Here is a 25266-nt window from a genome sequence, read left to right on the forward strand (position 1 = left end):
TTGCATTTTCCGAAGATACATCTGTGGCTATTAGGTCTCTTTAAGAGTGACCTGGAGGAGTCCGTCCCTAGCATATTTTTCCAGCCACACACTTTCGTTAAGGTTGTACTTTCTCATAATAATCCAGATGGTTATTGCCCAGAACTAGTGGAGATCTTCTCACTTTTCTGTGGGCTGCTCTGTGAACCCCAACATATAGTCACCCTACATAAAAGTCCTATATTCTTTCTTTCTTTTTCATGCAGTTTCACCAACTGGGGTATCTAGCTCCATCCCCTTTGGGTAGATGGCTCTAACTCTGTGTAACTTAAGAAAACATAACTCTTTCATAGCACAGTTTAATAGGCTGCTTCCTGCGAAGCCAATTTCCACCTTCATTGCCGATGTCATTGCAACTTAGAACACAATATTATCCTCCCCCATCCATACTTTTAAAAAATCAAAGAGCTTTGATTCCCCCCCCCCTTTAATTCTTAAGGTCAGAATTAAAAAGCTTAAATGAATTCCAGGTTTCCAACACCCAGAATCATATTTCAGCTGGTTCAGGTCTACAGTGTGCTATCTGCAGTCCACTGCCGAAGGGCTGGTACTTGTGGCCTTCACAGAGTACCGAATATAGTGGAAGCCTGTCAGCTCTCTGGAGTGTGGGCTTTGGTTTCCTGTCTCCATTCCTTCAGCAGCTTCTGCTTATTCCTGCTGCAGTGCCTTCAGCCATGAACATACCATTTAATCAGTGGTGTATTAAAATGGACCTGGTACAGTCAGCAATAGCGAGGCCAAAATCAATTGGCTATTTTTAAAAGGAAAAAAAAAAGAGGACAGAAAATTGCTCATTTAATCTAGGTAAATCAAATCGTGCCTGCCTGCTTTCCACCTGTAGCTAAGTGTAGGCAAGAGCATTCAGATTGATGATAGTACTTCTTTGTGTTTCTTTATTCATACTTATCCACTTGGGGTAAAAGCACCAGGGTATCATCAGAACTGAGTTTTTACATTCTCAAGAGAAAGCTTGTGCTCTTTTTCTCGTGGAAAAAAAATTATCTTCCCTTTTGCCTTCTCTTAGAAGATTTGAATAAAAGCAGACTACATTCAACCTTTTCTGCCTTTTTGGTTTTTCCCTGCCATGAAATCATATCTGACTGTGACATCACAGTGTGTTGCTTTGGGCAGCCCTGTGATGTATGAAGGCGAGGACCTTAATTGGGTTAACAGAGCACACCGGGAGCCGTGGCAGCAGAGCACTGCTCTCCCACTAGGCAGTTCTCTGCTTTAGGCGGTGAGAAAGAAGCACAGACCAGCTTGGGAGGAGCTCTTTTTCCCACGGATTGTTTTTCTGTTTTCTGGTTTTTGTTTTTTTTTAAACTCTGGGGCTTTCTCTTCTTTTAGTATATTACTAACCAATGAAATTAATTTTTAAAAAGAAAACTGCTTTGTTTTTCAAACTGCAGGGCGGAGGAGAGCAGGGGTGGGAATGTGCTGGCAGGTTTGTTCTATAGCATTGATTTGTAACCAACAAAGGAAATGTCTACTTATGAGATACAAATCAATGCAACCAGACTGCGAAAGTGCAAACAGAGATGTGAGAAAATTATTCAATCATTAGTCTTCTATGGAATTTGAAAATGTGGAGCCTTTTGATTGTTGAAAGAAAGAAAGAACGAACGAATGAACGAACAGAAAGTGAGTAACTAGAAGATAGGAAGAAAGGAAGGCAGGACATGACAACTGGTTCTAATTTTGTCAAGGTTTTCCTCTTGTGATTATGGAAAGGTCAGGCAAGGTTATGAGATTCCTAAAAGATTAACAGTGTTGTGAATGAATTTCAGAACTCATTAACCATGTCCTTAGATGATGATGTGGAAAACTGGTGGAAGACCAGTTTATGCCTGAATTTCGGCTTTAGTCTGCAGTAACCTTGATTCTATAAAACCGGCACATTGTTGCGAGCTCTCTTTATCCAAAAATAATCTGTAACAAATAGACCTAGCTCTGACATAGTATTTTTAATTGTTTAAACACATTACAGAAATCAACAAATCAAGTATAGTATATAACTCTAGAAAGCTAAAGATGTTTATTTTGTACAACTTCACCAGTTCAGACCCACTAAGAAATTGACAACTGATCTGAATTCACTGAAAATGAATCCTCGTGGAGTATTTTTATGTGGTCTGAACTGAGATTTCAAAGTGTTAACAGAGTTTCTTGAGAACTGACTTCATAATAATTATCAGTAGCTCGTCAGATATGTGTATTTTAAAGTATTTAAAAATTTTTCCCCCCTCATAGGTTAAACATAGTTCTCCCTTTTCCTTCCCCAACAATCTTTTTCCTTTTTTAAGATTTTATTTATTTGAGAGAGAGAGCGAGCACACAAGCAGGGGGAGCAGCAGGCAGAGGGAGAGGGAGAAGCAAGCTCCCCACTGAGCAGGGAGCCTGATGCAGAACTCGATTGCAGGATCCTAAGATGACCTGAACTGAAGGCAGATGCTTAAGTGACTGAGCCACCCAGGTACTCTCCTTCCTCAACAATCATAACACTGTTTTCTTTGAAAACCAAAAATCTCTATTGCTTAAAAATCTCTATTTTCAGAGATAGGGAAAAGGTAATTTTCAACACAATCTCTATCCTAACTATCACAGATTGTGAATTATGCTGATTTACCCTTGGGGGAAAGGGAGAAAAGATGTTACTTTTCTGAAAACTTAAATTAATATGAAAAGCATCACAACTTTTAAAAATCTTTTCACTGGGTTCAGTAAGGCCAGAGTCCTGTTCGAAACCTAGGGAAAAACTGGCAGTCCAGAAAAAAAATATATAATTGGACTATATATTTTTGCTTCCATCCCTATGATGAATTTCGAAGACTCTTACCTTACCCTGAAAAGTGTACTCTTTCTTTACTTCTCAAAGTTACCATGTTAGTCACATTGCCTGCAGAAATCGAGGGAAGTGGAATGGATCAGAAACCTACAAGTAAACAAGAATGGATTACTGAGGGGCATCTGGGTGCCTCAGCCGGTTAAGTGGCTGAATCTTGATTTTGACTCAGATCATGAGCTCAGGGGCGTGAGATTGAGCCCCGTCATGATCTCAGAGTGATGAGATCGAGTCCCACATGGGGATTCGCACTGGGCATGGAGCCTGCTTCAGATCCTCCCTCTTCCCTCCCTTTGCCCCTCCTCCACTCTCCCTCTCTGTCTCTCTAAAAAAAAAAAAAAAAAAAATTTTTTAAAGAATGGATTACTAAGCATCTTCTTTGGTTTTTTTTTTTTTTAAATATTTGTTTATTTATTTTAGTAAAGAGAACAGATGGGGGTCAGGGAGGGGCAGAGAAGAGGGAGAGAGAATCTCCAGCAGACTTCCCATTGAGTACGGAGCCCAAAACAGGGGCTCACACCCTTGAGATCACACTCATGATCTCACACCCCTGAGATCATGACCTGAGCCAGAACCAACAGTAGATTGCCCAGTTGACTGAGCCACCCAGGTGCCCCAACTGGGCAACTTCTTTGAAATTAAGAACACTTGCTATATAAGAGCATAAATGCCACACTCTTGTTACACAACAACACCTCAAAGTTTGATTTCTGGCAGTTCAGACTCTTGAATTACAACCCTTAACGAAGCAGTAAATAAAGACTTTCAAACACCCAAATGAGTGTCCCAAAGTCTCTGACCAAACCCTGCTTTCAAGCAATATTGTCTCTACAGCACTCATTGACCTGACATTCCAACCCAAAGTAGACTAGAAAATGTATCTAGCATAGAGCTTTGGAAGGAGATGACTCTTTAAAAGCAGGGACAGTGACACTAGTGAGCCACAGCAGTGGATAGTGGGCTGCAGCTTAGATTGAGCAGTAAGGGATGAGTCTGATTCTCAAGAAAAATAAAAGTATATTACTGAAAAACAGGAGCAAAGAGTATTCCCAAGGATGACCCTGTATCATATGAAAAAAATGTAAATGATATTAGGATCTCTGTTTATAAACACAGGGGTATATAAAAGTTTTCCATGGAAAAAAAGTATAAAATATGGCTTATTGCTTAAAGAGGCAAGTTTACATCATTAAAAATATATATATGGGACATTTCATTCCCCAGTATCGTTTGTTGTTGTTGTTGTTGTTTCATTTGGAAAAAGAGAGTTTTGTGGTGACATTAAAAGCCTAGAATCTAGCCAGAACTCTTCAAGAAAAACACCTTAGAAGGAAGGATATTTATTCTTGAATATTTTTTTAAGTCCAGATCTTTTAAAATAAAGATGTTCGCTGTCACCCATTGATCTCAGTTATACAATGTACGGTGTCATCTGGAGTTAGGCACAGTTGCTCATATTTAGCTGGTTTACTTTGTAATGCGTCATTATAAGTGACCAAAAACATGGTACAGGAAGTTGTTTGTGTGTTTTTTCCTTGCTTATGCAACTTCCAAGCAGAAAATGTTCTTGAGACCAGATGGTAAAGAACAGTCAAGTGCAAGCTCTATTCTCCAGATGTATTGATGTTTCATGTCTTCTTGAAGCCAGTTCAAATGCATTTGTAAATTCAAGTCTTAACTTCCAGTAACCCTTTCACTCCTGCTAGCGCCTACTTCAATGGACAAAGAATTAGGGCTGGAATATTTAATTACAGGCTCTCTAAAGCCAGCTGTACCATGGAGTGGCAATGCCACGGCCACTACGTCAGCTGAGCGAAAGTTGATCACACGTGCTTTGGCACGTATCTAGTCACTGAGCTACAATGAAGGCTGTGTGTTTATGTTTATGGGACCCAACCTCTTTTCAACTTTATCCTTTCCAATAGTGCACTTTGTAAAGACAATTAAACACACACACACAGAGACACACACACACACACACACATTTACACATTTGCCCAGTGTTTCTAGTTGGCATGTTGGTGGGGTTTTTTTTTTTTTTTTTTTTTTAATCTGCTCAGCAATTTGGGAGTTTGCTTGGAACACAGATGAGTTAAGATAAAAAGCTGTTTTTCAGAAAATGTCCCTAGTAAGTAAAAATGAAGATACTATATCTGAATGAATGTGAAAAGTTGTCCCCTTGTATATTTTTAAAGCTTCCCAAACCATCCCCAGTTCTCAGCCAAACACAGCCTACCCAGATTGTCTTTAGGAAAGTAGCAATTCACAGAGATTTGCAGTGAACCGTGCATCAAACTGCACTCTCTCTTCAGTTCCTGCTCACAGCTCCACCATTTTAGAATATGGTGAGATATGCCAGAGCCCTACCATCTGTTTAATGGGCTAATTATGTTTACCACATGCCTACTTCACAGGAATACCATGAGTGAGGTTGCCAAACATCATACAAATATATATGTTTGTATATATAGATACAAAAATACACACATAAATAAAATCATATACATATATAACAGCATCCAGCATTTCTGAGCTTCCTTCTATCTTTTACTATCAGAATATATCATGGCCCTTCACTGAAGCCCAGCTAGGCACTGTCAGCATTTATCATAATTCATGGTGTGACCATCAGACCGAGGGGTTTTGGGGTTAGGTGAAATGCAGATTCTATACACACACGTCTGTCTGCCTATATTCACTGTGCCTCATATTCTCCCTATTAAACTCTTGACATCTGAGCTTCATAATTTGTACAATCAAACTTCATGACACTGTATATATTCCTATATGCAATGCCTTAACTCCTTCTTTTAAGAAAGAGTGTTTCTTTTCCTTTATTAAAAAAAAAAAAAGAAAAGTGAAAAGAAGTGTCAGGCCATTTGAAAACAATCCCTTCTATACAAGGCTGCAACTTTCCTTTACAAGGCCACAACTTTCATTTACAGTCCTACAGCTTTTCTCTTATGGACCATGGCTCCTATATTGGGCTTGTTCCTAAAGCCTCTTTTTCCTTTTATGAGGACCCTTCAACCCTTAACCATCTTTTTCTCTGGTGTTCTCTGAGCACTTCCTAGATAGCCCAGTTGTCATGTGGGCTAGTTAGCACTTGCCAGCCATGAAAATTATCCCTGGGTCCTAAGTTGGGTCAACCGAAGTTGCTTCTTGGAAATGGGGTGTGAGCGAGGTGGGTCTCGAAAGATAGGAGGAATCTTGAGCAGGAAAGGGAGGCAAACGGAGGGCATTCTAGGTGACAAGAATGAAAACAGCCGAGGAGCAGGAGCGAGATGAAAAAGAGAGAGTCGTGAGTAACTGCAGTGCCTAGTCAGGATATGATCTAAGCTCCAGGTACTGGGTTTTCTGTGTGGCTCCTTTGTCTACATAAAGCCAGCTCAGCAAGCTCCGGGCCTCCTTGGCTTCCAGGATGTGGAGGCCTGAGGAATATTGGGAGAAATAGCCAGGACTGTACACAGACTATAAACCCAATACGTAGCGTTCGCTTTGAAAATGATGAAACAGTAACAAAAGATGAAACTATCATTGATGTAACATTTTATTTGGTCTTTTCTAAGATACAGGAGTATTTTAAAAAGCTTTTCTTTTTCCCCGAGTGTTATAGTGTTTTCTTACATTGCTTTAGCTGAAGTAAATTATTCAAACAGAGCTGTTTTGTTTTATTTGTTTGTTTTTGGTTTTGCAGCTTTATGCTTACCATGGATTTCAACAAGTTGAAAAAGAAAAAAAAATAGCCAGGACGTAAATACAGAAATAACCCAATCAAATATACTCGCATGAGCATGAGTGAGGGCCTGTGATGAGGATGAGGAAGAATGTTCCTCACACCCAGGACGCTCATGTTTTTATTAAGCCTATAAACCTGAGAAGAGACATTGGCATAGAAAGACAGGGAGAATTATTCCCCTATTATTTTCCCACATATACAAGGGGAGGAGGGGAGGAATGACATGATTATTTACTTATGTGACATCCAGAACCCAGAACCTAAACCTAAACCAAACCCCCACAGGCACAGATCAGGAGAAAGCAATGTGCTTACCACAGTGAGAGGAAGGGGGAATGACTCTGTCATGTTGTCTTACTTTAAAATCAGCAAATGTTAAACTGGAAAGAAACTTAAAGACCATCTGATCCAACACTCCCATTTTATGGATGAGGAAGGTGAGGTGGATTGCAAGAGATGTTTATGACTTCTAAAATCATGCAGCTGTTGACAGACACGGCTGGGGACCCAGGGCCTCTGAAAGTCAGAGGCCTTTCAGCCGAGCCACTCTGCCATTTCTCCAGTTTCTCTGAAACAGGTTTAGAGAACTCTAACTTTGCCTTATCCCAGCAATGTTGCTTTGTGTCTCTTGATTGTCAACGAGCATCTCGACTAATTGCTTTGGACTGAAGTTGACTTTATAATAATAAACTGTTGGATTCTTATAAATGGTTCTAAAAATTAAGATGGGTTCTCAGAAGTAGTCTGAGTATTCTACAAATAGGGAGAAGCTCACTAGATAAACATCTGTGCCTCTTTTTTCATAAGAATTTTAGCATCCCTGTAAACATGGCATGATCGTATTATTTTAAAAAGTTTCTGGAGTTCCAGACATTTGTTGGAATACATAAAGCAGATCAGACCTGCTCATTTACCCCCTCTGAGTTGTCCCTGAGATGATCTTAAACTGCTGTGCCTTTATAAGAATGTCATCCCCACTGCCATCGGTATCATCGGCGCCTACCATCAGCAGCATGACCAGTCACTGTGCACTGACTGTCCATCGGGTTCAAAAAAAAAAAAAAATCTGTACTTGGTTTTACTGATATTTCGTTCAGTGTTAGAAAAGAGAGAACATGGTGAGAGCCTGGCATAGACCAGCTCCCTTCTGTGAATAAAGAGTACATCGCTGATAATAGGCATTCGATAAATCCTTAATGAAGGGGGGAAGCATCCACCATTTCTCTTTTTCAAAAAAAAAAACAAACTCTAGATCATTTGAAGATATGAACTCTAAGCTTCTGATACAATGTCATGTGGTTTATTGCACCACATATGGTTATTAGGATCTAGTTGTCAGCAACAATCCAGAAATACTCTTACTATTGCAGTGCAAATAATATAATAATCCATTTGTATGCGGCCAGTGTGTCTGGCCCACCAAGTCCTTGCTTAGGTGCCAGACACGACAAGGCACTGGCTGATGTTGTGCCCTGAAATTTCAGGTACGTGTAATCACCTCACAAGCACATAGGAGAGATTAGTTCATGAGGCCGGGAGGAGGAGACAAGGCAAAACCCTTAGCTCTTCCAGAAGCGGGAATCATTCAGCAATATATTCACAGTAGTGAGAGGGGAAAGGCTTTTACAAGGAAAACAGTGGTGTCTCCTGGCTGTTTTTATTAAAACATTTAGTCAACCATTGCTCCAGCTCTAAGATCAATTGACTTAGTAAATTGTGAATGAAAAGAAGCGGAAGACTCTAGCCCCGTCAGCCACATCCCACCACTGTGGTCCTGTTGTTATGTGGGGTGATTCAGTGGTGACGATCCCTCCTGTTCTGCATTTGTATATTTGTGAGAAAAACCTAGAACTCATTTCCTCCAGAAGCCACATCCATATGGCACAGAGGAAGACCATCAAAGACGCATAATGAGTCCCAGCCAGGTTTGCAAGTGGGGATGAGGGAACATTAGGAATTTTCCTTCTTCTTCCCCTCTCTTTTCTTCTTTTCTCTTCTTTCTTCTATGTAAATGGACTTAGAAAGTATTCTGAAAGGAAAATAGGCAGAGTAAATCCTGTTTGGAGGGAACACACACCACTTTGACATATAACTCTTTCCGAATGCCTTTTTTATATCACTAGCCAACTGACGAGCCCCAGAAGAGCCCAAGCCCTGGTCTCCAAAGACGTTCTGTGGTTCGAACGAGCCTTGTCCACCATTTCATGTGATCGAACAATCAAAACAGAGAAGAAAGTTTTCCTTCTGTACTCCTGACCCAAATGAGTGGCGGGTTGTAGCCACCATCTGCAATTTCCCATAAACTCCTCCCCTGGTCCAGTTTAGATGATATCTAGAGTGACTGGGCTCCTGGGAATGCACGCTCTAAAAATTAATGCCTGTGGTGATTATTCTTAGGTTGGCCATGATGAGGCAAGTGAAGAACTGAAGACATGCGTGTGGCAAATTTATATGATTTTTCTCTCATGCATTTTTTCACTTGCTGTCTGGAGCCTCACTTTTTTTTCCTCACATGGGCGCTTTAAAGGAAAACTCACCTTTATAATTTTCAAGTCATTTTTTTTTTCAGGCTGCCCTATTATTTGCTTTTTGGTAATCACCTTAACGGGTGGCTGAGTGCAGATCGTGTATGAAAAGACCTCATCGTGTCTTACAAGGCAGAGATTATGCTCATGTGAAAAATACAAGTCTTCTGATGCAGAGTTCTCTCTCCCAAAGCAAGCGACTCAGGTTACAGTGTCACCTACGTACTGGGACACGGCATCCATGTTTTCAGTTGCTTTTCACTCTCTGGAATTTTATGGAATGACTATAGCCAAAAACCTTTCGACCATCTCTCTCTGGTCAGGCAAAAAGGATAGGAGAAAAAGTACTTTGAAAATTAAACCTAGCTGGTGCTAGCTAGTAGCCAGTCCAGTGAAATGTCTGACCCGCCTCCTACCCCTCAGACCCTGCCTTCATCTTTGGGGCTTGGGGTTTTTATAGGGCCCGTAGAGTGGTAGAGAAGGTTCTATCTGGTGTGTGTAGGGCTTCTGGCTATTTCAAATTCTTTGAAGGAGAATGGTTGTTGCCTTCAGTTTATTAAACTAGCTCAGTTAAACATACCAGTCATCAAGCCCTGTGATGCATGATTACTCGATATATTTTAAAATTAAAAAAAAAAAATCAATTGTGCTGTCCTCTTTCTCCCTCTGCCTCCTCCCTGTCTGTCTCACTTTACTGTGAGGCACTGGGAGGGGAGAGAGAGAGAGAGAGAGAGAGAGAGAGAGAGAGAGTGTGTGTGTGTGTGTGTGTGTGTGTGTGTGTGTCTGGGAGGAAGACAGACTCCCTACCTGTAAATGGCTTGCTATTATTAGACGTTCAGTTACCAGGGGTTATGTAAGACAATTGAAGCTCTGTTTTTTAACTGAGACATGATTCATGCTGCTTGTAGTAACAGTAACCACCTCCAAACGAGACAGAAACCAGACGCAGACAAAGGCTGGAGAAATCAATGCCGACTCGGTACAGCCATTCTGCTGATACCCTCTGCCTTTCAATCCGAGCGGCACTTAGGTTATCAGGAGAGGAGGCTCCTGCTCATTCTGGGTCTTTTCTGTCTCCTGGGCTGCCGGTAAAATCATGGGGGTAGACGGGTGTGCAAGAGAAAACCTTGGGCCTTGGGAGCAGTGCTGTCTGACCTTCATCCCCAGCTCCCTGGACAGCCTGTCCCCAGGGTCTCCCCAGTGTTTCAGAGGCACCTGGAGGAACCGGGATTGCCATCTGCACTGAGACTTGGAAACCTCTGGAGCTTCTGCTCAGAAAGGCTGGAACTTGGAGGTTTGGCTCACCCACTCAAGTAACTTTGCTCAAGTGATACTCTGCAGCAGGCTGGGAGAGGAGGGGACAGAGTGGGATTTGACTGATTGATTACAGCTTTTCCTGAAACCTGAATGGAAATGGACTGGGCTGCCAGCTCCCACACACCCAGGGGACCCATTCCCGATTCTTCCAGTACTCATTGTTTGAGACTTCAGTGATTCAGTACTCCAGCGAATGCAGAGTACTTCACGTGCTCAGCTTACTTTAGCCTCACAGCGTTGTGAGATAGGCAAAACACACATTTTTAACCAGTGCATTCGACAAGCGAGAGATTTCACGGCTGGAAGGTAACTTTGCCATGCATTGCTTCCTTGCTCTTGATTTTGTAAGATTCAGAAGAGTTGACTTGGCCATGGTCACACAGCTGCTAGTTCTTATCAGATCTAGAAGACGAGGCAGATCTTCTGATTCTCCACCTAGTTCTGTGCTCCTGAGATTTGCCACAGAGTTCTTTGGCAGCCATGGTATTTTCACAGGGAAGAAAAGGTGGGGGAGGGGGTGGGTGGAGGAATTTTCTTCTGAAAACCTTGGTTTTATACTAATCTTTACTGCTTGTTATCTGGGCCACTTAAATCTTTCTCCTCCACCTCAGTCTTCTCATCTATGTGACTCATGATGGGGGAACTCATTTTTAGAGAGCATCCGTGAAAGCATGAAAATACTGCATAACCTTTAATGTGTCAAAATCAATGTAGAGCATTGCCAGTAGTGTCCCCCGTCTCTGCCACAGGTGACATCCTGGAGAGACAGGCAGAGATCTCAGACTTCACCCAGAACATAAGTAAACACCTATTTTTACTACAAAAAGAAACTAAGATATTTTACTGTAGAAACTGTCCACGGCTCTCAGAAAACAGCAGCCTTGACCCGGTGGCCTATCACACATCCAAAAGGCAGGCCACCACTCATTTTCATCTCAGATGTGTAAATTGTCCAGAAACACAACTCTAAACAGGAGCATGGCAGAAAATATCAGAACCATTTAGCTTCACTGACCCAGTAAACTCCCACAATAAAAATTCCAGCTTTAAAAATATTTCTTTATTGATTACTACTGCTAATAAATACTCTAATACCTCCTTTGGAATTTTAACTAAGGACCAACACAGAATTTTCTTTAAAAAAAAAAAGATTTTTATTTATTTATTTGAGAGAGAGAGACAGTGGGAGAGAGCATGAGAGAGGAGAATATCAGAGGGAGAAGCAGACTCCCTGTGGAGCTGGGAGGCCAATTCGGGCCTCGGTCCCGGGACTCTAGGATCATGACCTGGGCCAAAGGCAGTTGCTTAACCAACTGAGCCACCCAGGCACTCCAGAATTTTCTATTACAGAATTTTTACCATTATCCTACTATTTTCACACATTATATGATACAGTCTCTACCTATTCTAAAGTAAATATAAGTAAACATTCTCATTTATAAATAGCTTTTAACTAAATCTTTGTTTGTATAACACTTTTTAATCCAGTGACGTCCACAGACTGGACTTCAATTAAACGCATTTTTCTCTTTTGCGAAAACATGAAAATCATTTGTTGCTGCAGTTTTAAGGAAGAAACCCCATACTGCCTTCTCTCACTCCCTGACTAGGCACCAAATTTTTAGTCCTAGGCTCACTATGAACTCACTAGTTCATAGAAGTTCACAGACGCAACTTCAGATAACATCTAATCTGAAAAACTCAAAACCCTTTACTATCTGGTTATGGCACACTTGCCTGAGAGGGACAGTTGCTATGTGCTCTTATGTGTTGTGGCACTGAAAAAAGCTTATGGAAAAGACGGGATGCATTGTTTTGGGGAGAATTGCGTCTTGTGCTGCTGGTAGACAACTGCCCAGATTCCACCAGTGGGTCTCCACATTAACCCAAAGCAGGAGAGCTCGAATATGTGTGGAAGGAGGAGCACATTCAGTTCTGTGACATTCTGCACATGGTCGCTACGTACTCTACACCAGGCACATTGTAAGCGGATCCTCGCACAAGACTGCTCCTGACTTGGGTGCCTGGGTGGCTCAGTTGGTTAAGCCTCTGCCTTCAGCTCAGGTCATGATTCTGGAGTCCTGGAATCGTGCCCTGTATCGGGCTCCCTGCTCAGCGAGGAGTCTGCTTCTCCCTCTGCCCCTGCCCTTGCTCTCTCTCTCTCTAGCTCTCTCTCTCTCACTGTCTCTTATGTGCGCCCTTACTCTCTCTCTAATAAATAAAGTCTTTAAAAAAAAAAAAAAGAAAGAAAAAGAAGAAGACTGCACCTGACTTCCCTGTGTTGGAGAACAACATTTTCTTTTTCATCAGGTTACCATGGTTTAATGATCGTGAGTGGTAATCTCATCTTTGGTAGAGAGGCCTTCCTGTGGTCCCTTTCATGGGTCCTTTGGTGTTCCTAGATGATTTTACCCTTCTCTGCATTGGATGTCAACTAACGCAAATTCCTCTTTTCACCTAAGGACAGAGCTGCCCTTGCTTATCTAGATCTAGTCTTCATCTCCTCCAAGCATGGGTGTTATCCTTTGAAGAGGTGATGATGGTGATGGTAGGTGGTTTCTCCCCAACAAGGTGATGACACATTCCACCTGGGTCTTCAGCCTGGTCAACTATCCCAATCACTACAGAAATCAAATTCTGATCTGTTGTCCCCCACTGTTATCCATACCTATCTGTGGTAGCCTTTAATATGGTTATAACCCCGTAGAGTGCCCCGGGGACTATAGATTCTGTAGTTTCTGTAACATGTAGAACAAGACCCACGCCGTACAGAACAGACAGTCTCCCCAATGACATAGAAAACAGGTGTTAAACTCCATCCATTTATTTTAGTGCTCAGTGTGTGGCAGAGCTCAATATGGGCCGAGATGATTTTCACAAGGAAAACTTTCATAAGGAAAACATCATTTTGTATGGGTCTTGAGGGAGAGAAAGGTCTCGATGAGGAAAAGGTGATAAAGGCACTCTAAATAGCCAAAATGCCATGGTCCGGGGCCCAGAAATACAAATGTGCTCAGTCTTTCCAATACCCTGTAAGTTAACTGGGTCAGACCAATGGAATATGACAGAAAGGAAATCTGAGAGGGCTTATTTGATATAGATTCAGCAAATTTACATACCTGGGCTTAAGTATTTGGAACCAGGGAAATCCATTAAAGCATCTTTCCCTAAGTATATTCTGAGGTTGATAAGTGTTCCATTAAGAAGGGCTAAGGGGTGGTCTGTAATCCAGTAAGTTTAGAAAGTGCTGGGGTCTTCAGCACCTTTAATATCCTCATGTGCATTATAAGTTTGCAAGAGAAACATATTGCATGCAGTGTTTCCTATATTTCTTCAAACAAGGAACTTTCTTTGAGGTGCATCTTGAAGTTCTAGTGTTCTGTAAAACTCATTTCGAGATATACCACCTGAAAATATTTTGAAGGGCCAGGTTGAAGGTGGGGCAAAACACTATATTGTGATGATTAATCTGGTACTATTTTGAATGGATATGTCATCAGCTACAGAGAAGAAGATATCATTGACGAAACCAAAGGGAAGGAGAAAGATCAGAAGTAAAGAGGATAACCTCCAAGTTAGGAAGAGAATGTGGAAAGAGGTATAGATACATTCTGAGCAAACAAAATGATGAAAACTCAGAGATAATTGGACAAGGAGATGAAAGCCAATAAGCTTACCACACTGGATGGTCTAGACCATCTTACCAGTGGAGGAGCCAAGATCATCAACTGAAGAAGAGAATGGAGAACAGACTTGGTAAAGTAGGACATACTAAGAAAAAACTACTGTAGGCTTGTACTTAGAAGCAAGCCTGAGCAGGAGTGAGGGTCCAGATGGCATGCGTGTGTTAGGTTTTGTACTGAGAGTAGGAGAGAATGATGTGGTGATATGCATTCATGGTTGAGGAATATAAGAAAAGACCCTGTATACAGAAGGTCAGGGAACAAGGAAATCTGGAGGGTTACTGAGAGCAGTGTTGAGATGGCTGATCATGGAGTAAGGTCAGGCTGGACAAAAACATCCAGTGAAGCCAGCAGGAGTCGACTAACGGGCCAGGAGAAAAGAGGAGATTCCTTAGGCATTGAGAAAGAGGAGTTCTCAAGCTGGGATCGGAATACTTGATGTCAAATGTGAAGTGGAAAGAGTACATGGGAAAGAAGAGGAGGTCTACAAAGTAGCTGGAGAAGATGGTCGTAAAGATCTATGGAGAAAATGGTAATGAGTTTTGTATTGAAGCATCGATTGAAATAGAGAGGGAAAACAAATCAAATGTAGAAGGTTTGGGAGAAAGTTAAAAAGAGGTTCAAGAAGACAGCAGAGGACTGTGCTGGAGAGTCTAGTATGAATCTCTGACAAGGACCTCAGGACTAGGATGCAGTCAGGAGAGCACAAGCTCACTATAGATTAAAACATAGAGCACTGTGGTTGAAACCTGCCCATAAAGCCCTGCTTTGCTATCCTCTGGCTTTATGATCTATGGCAAATAGTTTTACTTTCCTAAACGTCAGTTTCCTCATCTATAAAATCAGAATAGAATTCCTACCCTTAAAAAGAGCAATTATAAGAAATAAAGTTAAACAAGGCACCTGGTTGGCTCAGTCAGTTATGCCTCTACCTTGGGCTAAAGTCATGATCTCAGGGCTTCTTGCTCAGCGGGGAGCCTGCTTCTCCCTCTCCTCACTTGTGCTCTCTCTCAATGTCTCTGTCGCTATCTCTGTCTGTCTCAAATAAATAAGTAAAAAGAAAGAAAGAAGGTTAATGTATGGAAAGTGCTAAGCACAATACCTACCACACAGTCAGCATTTGGTTAATGGTCCTGTGGAAGTGACAGAAACAGGAAAAGGGGAGTGATTGTCCACCTTGGAGACAGTGACAGTGTGTGCTCCAGGATAATGTCATTTTGATGATTCTTGGTATCTGTTTCTCCATTTAGCCACAACCATAATTAGTAGTCCAGAAAACGTAATCAGTGCAAGAAGCAAGGTATGGATAACTCCGATATAACACAAATTGCGTGCTGCACCATAAATCAAGTTGGAATCCTCATTATGTAGTTTAAAATGACCTTGTACCCAGGACCTGTGGCAGGCTTTCTGATCGGGAAGATTCCAGTGTCAAGTGACATCGAGAAGGAGTTCCCATCACCAGTTATTCATTAAAGCCAGAGAAATTATTACCATTAGTATGTGTGTGTCTCCGTATGCATCTTATATGGATGGCATGTATGAGTGTATTGAGATAGATCTCTTTCACCTGATCCCAAAGATCTCGTATTTTAAAAACAAGAATCAACTGTACCTGATAGCTCTAAGTCTCCTGGGACATACAAGTGTTATTAACGGAGTTTGTGAGTTGTCAAAGAGAAATCAAGAGGTCTCTATGGAGGAAATTAACATAGATTTAATGTGACAAACAGCAGGACCTTCTACTGGCAGGGCCATCCCAGGGGTCTTTAAGTCATCAGAGGTATTTCTTCTGGACATGGGTATTAACTAGTGGCTAATTAAAGAACTAAAATGTGGTTTTTTTAAGAAGTTCAAATATTTTAAAGTTAAACATTTCTTACAGCATTGGAAAGCTGAAGATGGGGTTGATGATAAGTTTATCTGGCCATAATGCCTTTGGTGCCTTCTTCATTAAATGGTTTTTCTCACCACTTTGCAGGGAGGCGGGGTTAGTGATATAGACTTGGGAATGCATTTCAGGTAATTAGTTAAAAAATTAAAAGTCAAATAGATTTCTTTACAGGTGTAATGGTTTAACAGGTTGATGAGCCACTTAATTCCCACATCTTTCTTCTCCAGGGACTGTTAGAGCTTTAAGGGCCCTCAAAAATCATAAAATCCACATTTTCTTACAGATGGAAAAGCTGAGTCACCAAGAGGTTAAATGACTCATCCAAGGTCGTCCAGCTAGTTCTGTCAGTTCACTTTCTCTTTTCATCTCCTTAATCCGCTTAACTCTTTTTCCTCTCACCAGTATTTTGTGCCCTTCCCCCACCTCTCTGCTGATTACGTCTTAGATTTTCCCTGCCTTTACAAAATTTCCGATGCCTCGAATTGTGAGACAGTGGGTCTGCCAGTTAGTAAACCTTTGCCACTAATTCATCACTACATTTGGGGCAAAGAAAGGAGGGAAGTGGAACAATTTTAAATTTACTGTGATCTTTGAGACAGCTTTATCTACGCCTGGGAATTGCTGTTAGACAATTAAGGTTAGGAAAGCTCATTGAATCTCTCAGAGGAAAGGTGTTATTTGAATTATTACCAGATAATTATTGTTAAAAATAACAATAATATAAAAAATAGGAACTTTACATGTTAGAGACATTATCATTTTAATTTCCAATGAGGGGTACAAGAGCCCTGGGGGATCTAGGAACAATTTTTTTTCTTCACATTGTGCTCTATGCCAGAAACTCCTTGAATTCTGTCTAATGCCTGATGACCTGACAAACTGGCCCAGAATCAGAAGCCAGTCGTGCCATGTGAGCTGTTAGCCAAGTTATTCAGCTTCAGTTCTCCTTCGAAAACAGTAGGAAGGCAAGTGTCAGACATAAGACCTGTGGTACCCAGACCAGTGTCATCAGTATCACCTGGGAGTTTTCTAGCAATGCAGAATCACAGACTCCATCCCAGACATGCTGAATCAGAAATCCTGCATGATTCATTTGTTCGTTAGAGCCTGAGAAGACTGATAAAAGATGTTTCATCTTCAAATAGAAAAGAGTTAGGAAGGAGCTCTACTTACTGATTCTGAAAGAGTTCCTTCACCTGTGGTCTGTACTCACAGTCTGAATCATCATGGAAATAGCATAAGCCTCTTTCTTGTGCTGAGGTCACAGTGGGAACTAGAAATGTGTCATGCTGTGTTGGAGCAGTTGTTGTATAGTAAGAAAAAAAAAAAACAAAAAACAAAACCAATCCCCTCCCAGACTTAAAGTCAGAGAGATCTGGCTCAGATCTGACCTCGAATTCTGTCCTCATGATGGATTCTTGAGCTCTCTTAGTCTTACTTTTCCTCATCTGTAAAATGGGCCCGCCAATGCCTCTAGCACCAGCACGACATTGCTATGAGGTTTCAGTGAGAATGTATTTACATTCTCATACAAAAATTCCCCTGTGGAGTCCCCAACAAAATGCAGCTATCTAACAAATGGTAGTATTGTGGTTAATATTACCTTTTCCGTAAGCTTTAAAAAATTTGGTGCGATTTCCGAAGAATGGAAAGAGCCACACTGAAATGAGACCTCCACAGAAAATTCCTTGCAGTGATGTGTGGCAGTGTGTTACATAACAGCTCTGCTCCCTGAGGGCTTCCAAGAGAGAGCTGCAGAGACGTCAACATTAAAACAGACTGGATTGGAAGTGACCCACTGTCTCCTCTGCCTCTGACACCATCAAGAGTGTTGCCAGCTGGGATCCAAGAGCAGATTCTTTATTACATGATGATGTAAGAGGCAGAGAGAACAGCTGGCTTTCCAGACTCTGGGAAGAATGTGTAGCCCCAGCAGCCTCTCAGAATTATCTTTTCACTTAAAAACTGTGTACATTGGGTATGGAAGTCATTGCAATAGAATAAATACGAAGCCTCATGAAGTCATTTTCATGGAGTCTTTTTTAGAGCATACACACCCTTTAAGCAATAAAACATGACACACTAGGCAGTAGTTCTGATTAATAGACCCCTAGGTGTGTGCTGAGGCGGGCGGGGAAGTAAGGAGATGGGGAGAGGTGACCGTTTGCCAAAAAATGAAAGGCAGATTACAGCAGTGGGATGTGGGGCTGGGAAGGAGTTTGATTAAAGGGCAGAAAGATTATGTCTCCATTTAATTATAAAATGCGCAATTTAAACCAAATGTTAGGCATATTCAAAATGTACACTTCTCTAATTACACAATGGATTTGTATGCTTCCAGGTGATTTTTCATTGCAAGGTACTAGACATATCGGTCAGCGATACCCTTTATCATTTTAATGGAGTTGCCAGGGGGAGAAAAGAGAAGGAAGCCGTGTCTGCTGAGGTGTCGATAACCTGTCCAGCCATAAGACGGTGTAGTAAGAACTATAGAGAGCTCTTGAGCCCCATTTGCTATGGGTGGCCCCACTGAATGGATGTCTCAGTGCATAGCATGGCTCCCCACACTGGCCAGAAAGAATCTGATTGATAGTACCAAGCTTTTCCTCTGCTGAGTAACAATAAGGAAGTACTCGCCTGGGAGAGGCAGATGAAGTCTTACAGCACTGGAGGCTAACACGTAAGAGCTGAGCTTTTCTGGCCAAGTAAACACTACAGAGATTCCCTAGAAAAGTTGCCATTATCCCCATGTTTTCTGGGGCGGGGTGGCGGGGCGTGGCTCATCTTTGGGTGAGAGGAAAGGATTCTGTTTGAGGGTGAGGCTAGGAAGGAGATTAAACAATGAGTACTAATATCCTGAGAGAAAAAGAAGGGAAGAAAGTTGGGAGACTTGGGAGCGCTCGTCTGGACATTTCCACAAATAAATTGGTGATATGGTGAAAGAAAAATCTGTGAAAATTTAAACAAACTTACAGGATCAATCCCATGCAGAGCTAGGTGGAGAAGACGCACGGCTATGGGTTGCCTCATAGCAGTATCACCAATGGCCTCAGTTTCCACAAGGTCAGAATTTAACCATAGAATTACTGTGGCATGTTCTCACCAAGAACTTTAGCTGGACCCACTGCTTTTCTAAAGCGTGAGAGACTCCTTCGCCCCGGCTTTCACCCTTAGTTTGTCACCCCGGTGGCATTTGCAATATTCTCATATTGTTTCTGCTGATGGTGTTAGAAAGGTTCGATTCCTTGTTCTTTAAATCCCCCCCTCATTTTCTGACAGTATTTATCTATAAAAGGTTAATTATTATTTCGGTTTACTGAAGTGAATCAGTGAAACAAAGTTCTTTGTCTTTGTCTTTTGGAACCCAGTCTATCTTTGCTGGCTGTGCACCCCGTGAGCCCCTCACTGTCTCTGGTCTGGTGACTGTGGATGATCTGCTGGGCCTGTTGGTGCGGAGCAAGCCCTGACAGATATTTAAAGATCTGTGACCTTTTCTATCAGTTATTGCTGCTCGGCTAGGAGCAAGGATGTGGCCTTGAGTGAGTCAGTTCCCTTAATCTCGTCTGAAAAATGAGAGGCAGTGAGCTTTCAGGTCTTTCCAATTCAGTCTCAGTTTCCATGACTCTAAGCAAGAATCTTGATTCCTTTTAACTGTGGTTCAGCAGACATCAGCCAAGCGCAAATCTCTGCACAAGGCATTGCCTACTGTAGGGTAGTAAAACTTGTCTCTGCTTCCTAGGAGCTTGTAGGGGGCAGGGCGCATTATACAAACAATTATTAGAGTCCACAGAACATGTAGTCCAGTAGGCAAGGAGCAAAGGAATGATATGTTTAGAGTGGTACTTAAGAAAAATTAGTGTGGTATTGGTGTGAAGGATGGGCCAAAGGTAAAAAAGAACCTGGAAGAACTGAAGCCATTAGAAGGCTCTCACAAAAGTCCTGGCACAGGTGACTAAAGGATAAATGGGTGCTGGGAGAGAAAGGAGGTGTTGATTTAGGAAGCACAGCCTCCAGTCTCTTAGCAGTTGATTGGATATGAGAAGCAAAAGAAAAGGAGGAACTGAAAATGACTCCTCCATTGTAGGACCAAATAACTGGGGGAAGACGGCAGGAAATGGGAACATATTTTGAGGGAGAGACAAAGATTTCTGTCTTAAACTTTTCTGAATTAGAAGTGCCTGTGTGATATTTGATGGAGGTGTGCCTTCTCAGAGTTAGAGGCCCTTTCTTATTCATCTTTTCCAGGTGCCTGGTAGATACTATGCAAACACTGAATGAATGAATGAATGAATGAGCAAATAAGTGAATGAACCGATAACCAGAGGTTATTAAGACTGTGGATGTGGAGCTCTGCAGACAAGCAGGAACTAAAGATAGCCACGTGGGTGTTCTCTATGGAGAAGTAATTGTTGAGGTCATGCAGGGTGGGTGTAGGCAAAGATTGAGAAGAGAATCTTGAGGAATATTTACATTTATGGAACGGGAGAACGAAGATGAGCCAGGAAAGGAGGCAGAGGAGAGAGCCGACTGGTAGAAGGAAAGTCAGGATGATGGGGGTCCCAGTGAGAGGGAGGACAGTTTCAGGACTAATGTGGTCATCAGTGTGGGGGCTCAGTGTAGCCAAAAGGGCAAGGTCTGGGTAAGGACCTCTGGGTGCGAGGCTGGAGACAGACAGAGATCAGTCCTACAGCCCCTAAGGCTGAGCGCCATGTGTTAGAGGACAGGGGAGACGGTGGAGGCTTTATAGTGAGGGGCCGAGGTGGGGCAGGAGCTCAGAACGTGGCCAGGTCTGTGGTGCTTTCAGAGCAGGTAAGAACTGGGCAGAAGAGCAGGAGAAGCGCCAGCGGAGTCGAGAACACCAGCAGAAGCGTCGGCTGTGACAAGGTTGAAGGATAGTGCCCCTTACCCCCACCTTCCACCTGGGCTTCCATCTTGCCACCACAAAATCTACTCCGTCGTCCACACAGACAGGGTGCTGTGGAAGGTCTCAGACCACCCCGCCGTCAGCTGGGCATGCTGAGAAGGGAGCCTGGGTGACATCCTCTCTTCTGCCTCGGCCTCCCCTGGCGGGCCGCTGTCTGGTGCAAAGGGGCGGGACCGGACTCTTCCCCCAGGTCCCACGGTTCTGTCTCCCTCAACGTGACTGACCACCATCACCTGTCATGTAACGGCCTTATCTTTCTTCCTTGTCTGCTCTAGATGCAGCCGCTCTCTATTCCCTGCCCCAATGAACATCTGCACTAGGCCCAAGCCTTGGAGTGATTTACCTGAAGAGTGACACCATTTGTTCGGAAACTACTGTGAGTACATTATGCCTCCAATGAAAGGCTTCTTAACTCACTTAGTTTAATTTAAAAAAAAAAAACAAAAAACACCTCACACAACTATAAATGCAGATGCAATTCTAGATGGCCTCGTGTCTTGACCACAGCGAGATCACGAGGCTCAGTGCTGAGGTGCCCACAGTGGTCCTCAGCTGCCAGCCGGCAGCTCCGTCCTGAGCAGCAACATGCCCTCCTCGCCAGATGGCCGCGTGGGCCAGATCCGGGCCCATCTCACGGGGCCCGGCGCTGTTCTGCTTCGTCATCTGCACCCTCGCCAGAAGTGGTGGCGGCTCCCACCCGACTCTCTTGGCCCCTTGTCACCTTCTGTGCCACTCTATTGAATCTCACCACAACTTGTCATTTCATGCCATCCTGCCCAGGTCCAGGGGCCAAGCTTTCCCCCTCGGCATCTGCCTGTTGTCTGAGTTGCATCTCTGAGCCAATGCTGTTGCCTCCTTGCTACTTTAGGAGGCCAAGCTTCCCTGGGGACTCCAGGCTGCTTCTCTCACCCATTGCTTCCAGCTCCGCCCTGCCCTCCAGATGCACGGCTCTGTGCATGTGATTGAGTTCCCTCTGTGCCGGGCATTTATGTCAGAGAAGTACAGCCCTTACAAGGCAAGGTACACAAATAGGTTGGAATAGGAGGCATGATGTCTACATGACAATACTTATGAGAGATTGATATCAAGTATTCATTAACCATTGCTGAAAGTAACAAATGAAGAGATGCTTTTTTTTCTTTTATGCAAAAGCCAGAAAGTTAAATTATTTAGAGGCTATGCATGCAGAATAACTTCATTATACATTTTAAGACAAAACCTCGTTCTAGTTGTATTCTCAAGTTTTCCTATATACGGTATGAGGCGGGTCATGGGGTGTTTTTTTTTTTTTTTTTTTTTTAGATATAGAAGCATTTTTTTTTAAAGATTTTATTTATTTATTTGACAGACAGAGATCACAAGTAGGAAGAGAGGCAGGCAGAGAGAGAGGAGGAAGCAGGCTCCTTGCAGAGCAGAGAGCCCGACATGGGGCTCGATCCTAGGACCCTGAGATCATGACCTGAGCCGAAGGCAAAGGCTTTAACCCACTGAGCCACCCAGGCGCCCCAATGGGGTGGTTTTTATAGACCTCTCTGTTACTGGAAAATGCTAACCCTGGGAGAGAACCATCCCTGTTAGGCTTTTGGGTAGGATTTTCACATTCGTATTTTCTGTGTCTAGCTATTCGGGCATAAATCATACCCAAAGGGACAAAGCCGGAGTTTTTGTTTTGTTTTGCATTGCTGTTCCCCTTCAATGCTTTTAGTCACCTGGATTGTAATCCGTGGCTGTGGGGAGATGGGGACCACCAGAGTAATCTGCAGTACTACTGGGTTCAAGGGCCTGGGGACTAAAGACACGATGGAAGATCAAAAATAGTTTCTCCATACCCAGGCAAGGAACTTGCTTGTGTAGACACCATCATTCATCCTCAAGTTGAAGTGCACGGATTGCCTTAGACATTCCCATGTCTGGATGGTTTCCTGGGTTTCTCTGCATTATGCGCAACCAGGCTGGGGGCAAGTAGCACAGCTGAGCTAGGGTACAGCCGTGGTTCCCAGGGTCTGTAACCTCTGGAAGAGGGAACGAGTCTTTACTGCCCCTACCTTCCTGCAGAGAACTCAAATCCAGACCCAGGAATCAGGACCTACAGTTTCCTAAAAATCATGGCGAGGCACCATTGAGCATCTGTTTCAGTCCTAGGAAGCATTTAACCTGTGCCCAACCCCAGGCCCGGCTTTCAGGCTCCACAGGTCCTACCAAGGACAGACAGGGCTCTAAAGGTTGCAGGCTCTGCTTTTCAGAAACTCAGTTCTCTCCTATATAAAGAAGAAATAATAGTAAAGTTTCCACACTTGCTAAGTACAAAACCAGTAAGGTGAATAAACTAAAAATGTGGACTAATTACACAAATGTTTCCTTCCTGTTCATTGGCAGTGCCCTGGACCAAGTCTCCAGGCTTAGGGATGGGAAGGGAGGGGACACATGTTAGATTTTAAAACCTACCAGCTCCCACATCACTTACACAACTATGCTCAGCAGCCCTGACTACTTAATCTGGATTGTTGTGGTAATTAAATGAGATAATATGCATATAATGTCTGGCATAGCAGAAGTGAATATATTTACTTGAACAACTGAAATTCACTGGGCAATTTCCTCTGTGTCAGACACTGTTCTGCGGACTAGGGATGTGGCAGCTAACAAAACACACAAAAATCCCTGCTCTCACAGAGCCCATGTTCAGCTTTCTTCCCCCATAAATGGCAAATAGACAAAATAAGTACATAGATGCTAAGAGAACTGACTTCACTCCATTTTGCCGTGTCTTTCTTTCCAGAAAGTAAAATTGAGAGGGAAGAGTGAAGGAAATGGAGAAGGGAAAGAAGAGGTCCACTGATTCGTCTCCCCTCTACACAAACACAAAACCCCGAAGCCCTTCTCTGCCCTGGTATGTGGCCCAGGAGGCCAGCCTCTCTGGACTGCGTTCCTAGGCTCTTTCCCACTCTGGCTCCCCTTTGAATGTGGCCTAGAGGAACATCAGCGAAGGATGTGCAAGTAGGAGGAGAGTGAGGGCAGGCTGTTGATTTGTCCAGGCCCCTTCCTAACTGTAATTCTGACAACTCAGAGAACACCACTCCTTCCTTGCCCCTTGGAGGTAACAGTTGGAAGCTGACTTTCACAGCTTTCCACCGCTGCTAGCCCCGGTGCTTCAGTCTCCCTTGAGCACCCGGCCACCTCCTCTGTACCTCACTATAAAGTCCTTACATTAAACTCTCTCCAGCTAAACCCTTGGAGCGTGCCAGCTGTTTCTTGCCAGGATCCTGACAGATACAGCAAGGGAGAAAAACACCGAAACACATTATAAGTTTGCCTTGCTGAGAAGGTTAAAAAATTTGAGAGAATAAAATGTTTTAATTACAAAAACATCTTAAATTGATCTGAGAACATTAGACCAAATAGTAAAAGGATAAACTGTGAGGAAAACGTGGTAAGTGAGAGTGCCAAAGGTTGGCTTTGACACACAGACCATAGTCCCAGGTTTGGTGAGCTTCTGTGGCCCAAGTGTATATTGCTTGACCCTCAAGTTCGAGAGGGGCTCTTGGGGTAGCACCAGCAATGACAAACACGTGAATAGAAAGACTGTGTCAGGAGGGTGATACAGTAAGATCAGAGTGTTGAAGAAGAGATTGTTTATTCTTAACACTCATTCTGCCTGTGCTACAATGACAGTCCATTTCCCCCTGCTGAAGTCTAGACATTTAAAAAGATCACTAAGGTCGGGGAAGTGACTCCTTAGAGCTGACAAAAACTGTGGAACTGATGCTCTCTCAGAGTTACCATCATTGAGCACTGACTCTGTGCCATGGCTCTGCCAGTCGGTTGACATGAATTATCTCATTTATATACCTACCAACCCAAGGGGGTAGGTATTATTACCCCATTTCCACTAAGGCCCAGAGAAGCACAGTAATCTGCCTAGGGCACACAGCCACTTGATGGTAGAGTTGAGTTCTATTGGGGGGTGGAGGGTTGTTACACCTCTGCTCTCTGCTCCCCCTCCCCCCAAAACATACTCCTGAGCCTTTTCAATACTTTGTTGGGAAAGAGAATAAAAAAGTGGTTACCATTCAAAAAAAAAAAAAAAAATTGGAGGGGAGGGCATCGTGGATCTAGATTGTCATGATTCAATGACTGAGTAATTATTTATCAAAAGGAGGTTCTGACTAATTCTTTCCTATCCAACAGGCTGATAAGTGGAAGGCATGTTAATGTGCAGGAGAGGCGGGGGTGGGGGGCAGTGAAGAGAGAAAATTAGGAGAGGGAGATAGAAGAGAGCACTCTCCTCCCAACAGCCCCAGGA

At 43.0% G+C, this 25266-nt stretch overlaps 1 protein-coding gene across 12 annotated transcripts in view; it reads left to right on the plus strand.

The window, feature by feature from the left end:
- ZBTB20 (zinc finger and BTB domain containing 20) overlaps window positions 1-25266 on the plus strand; it is an 813196-nt gene that overhangs the window by 717920 nt on the left and 70010 nt on the right. For 4 of the 12 annotated variants that reach the window (XM_046003203.1, XM_046003204.1, XM_046003206.1 and 1 more), the window contains one exon: window positions 21239-21339. The exons of the other annotated variants lie outside the window; for them this stretch is intronic. The gene's annotated coding sequence lies outside the window, so the exon portion shown is untranslated. The remainder of the gene's footprint in view (window positions 1-21238; window positions 21340-25266) is intronic. 12 annotated transcript variants of the gene reach the window in all.

The sequence above is a fragment of the Meles meles genome, chromosome 4, assembly GCF_922984935.1.
Source record: "Meles meles chromosome 4, mMelMel3.1 paternal haplotype, whole genome shotgun sequence".
Lineage (NCBI taxonomy): Eukaryota > Metazoa > Chordata > Mammalia > Carnivora > Mustelidae > Meles > Meles meles.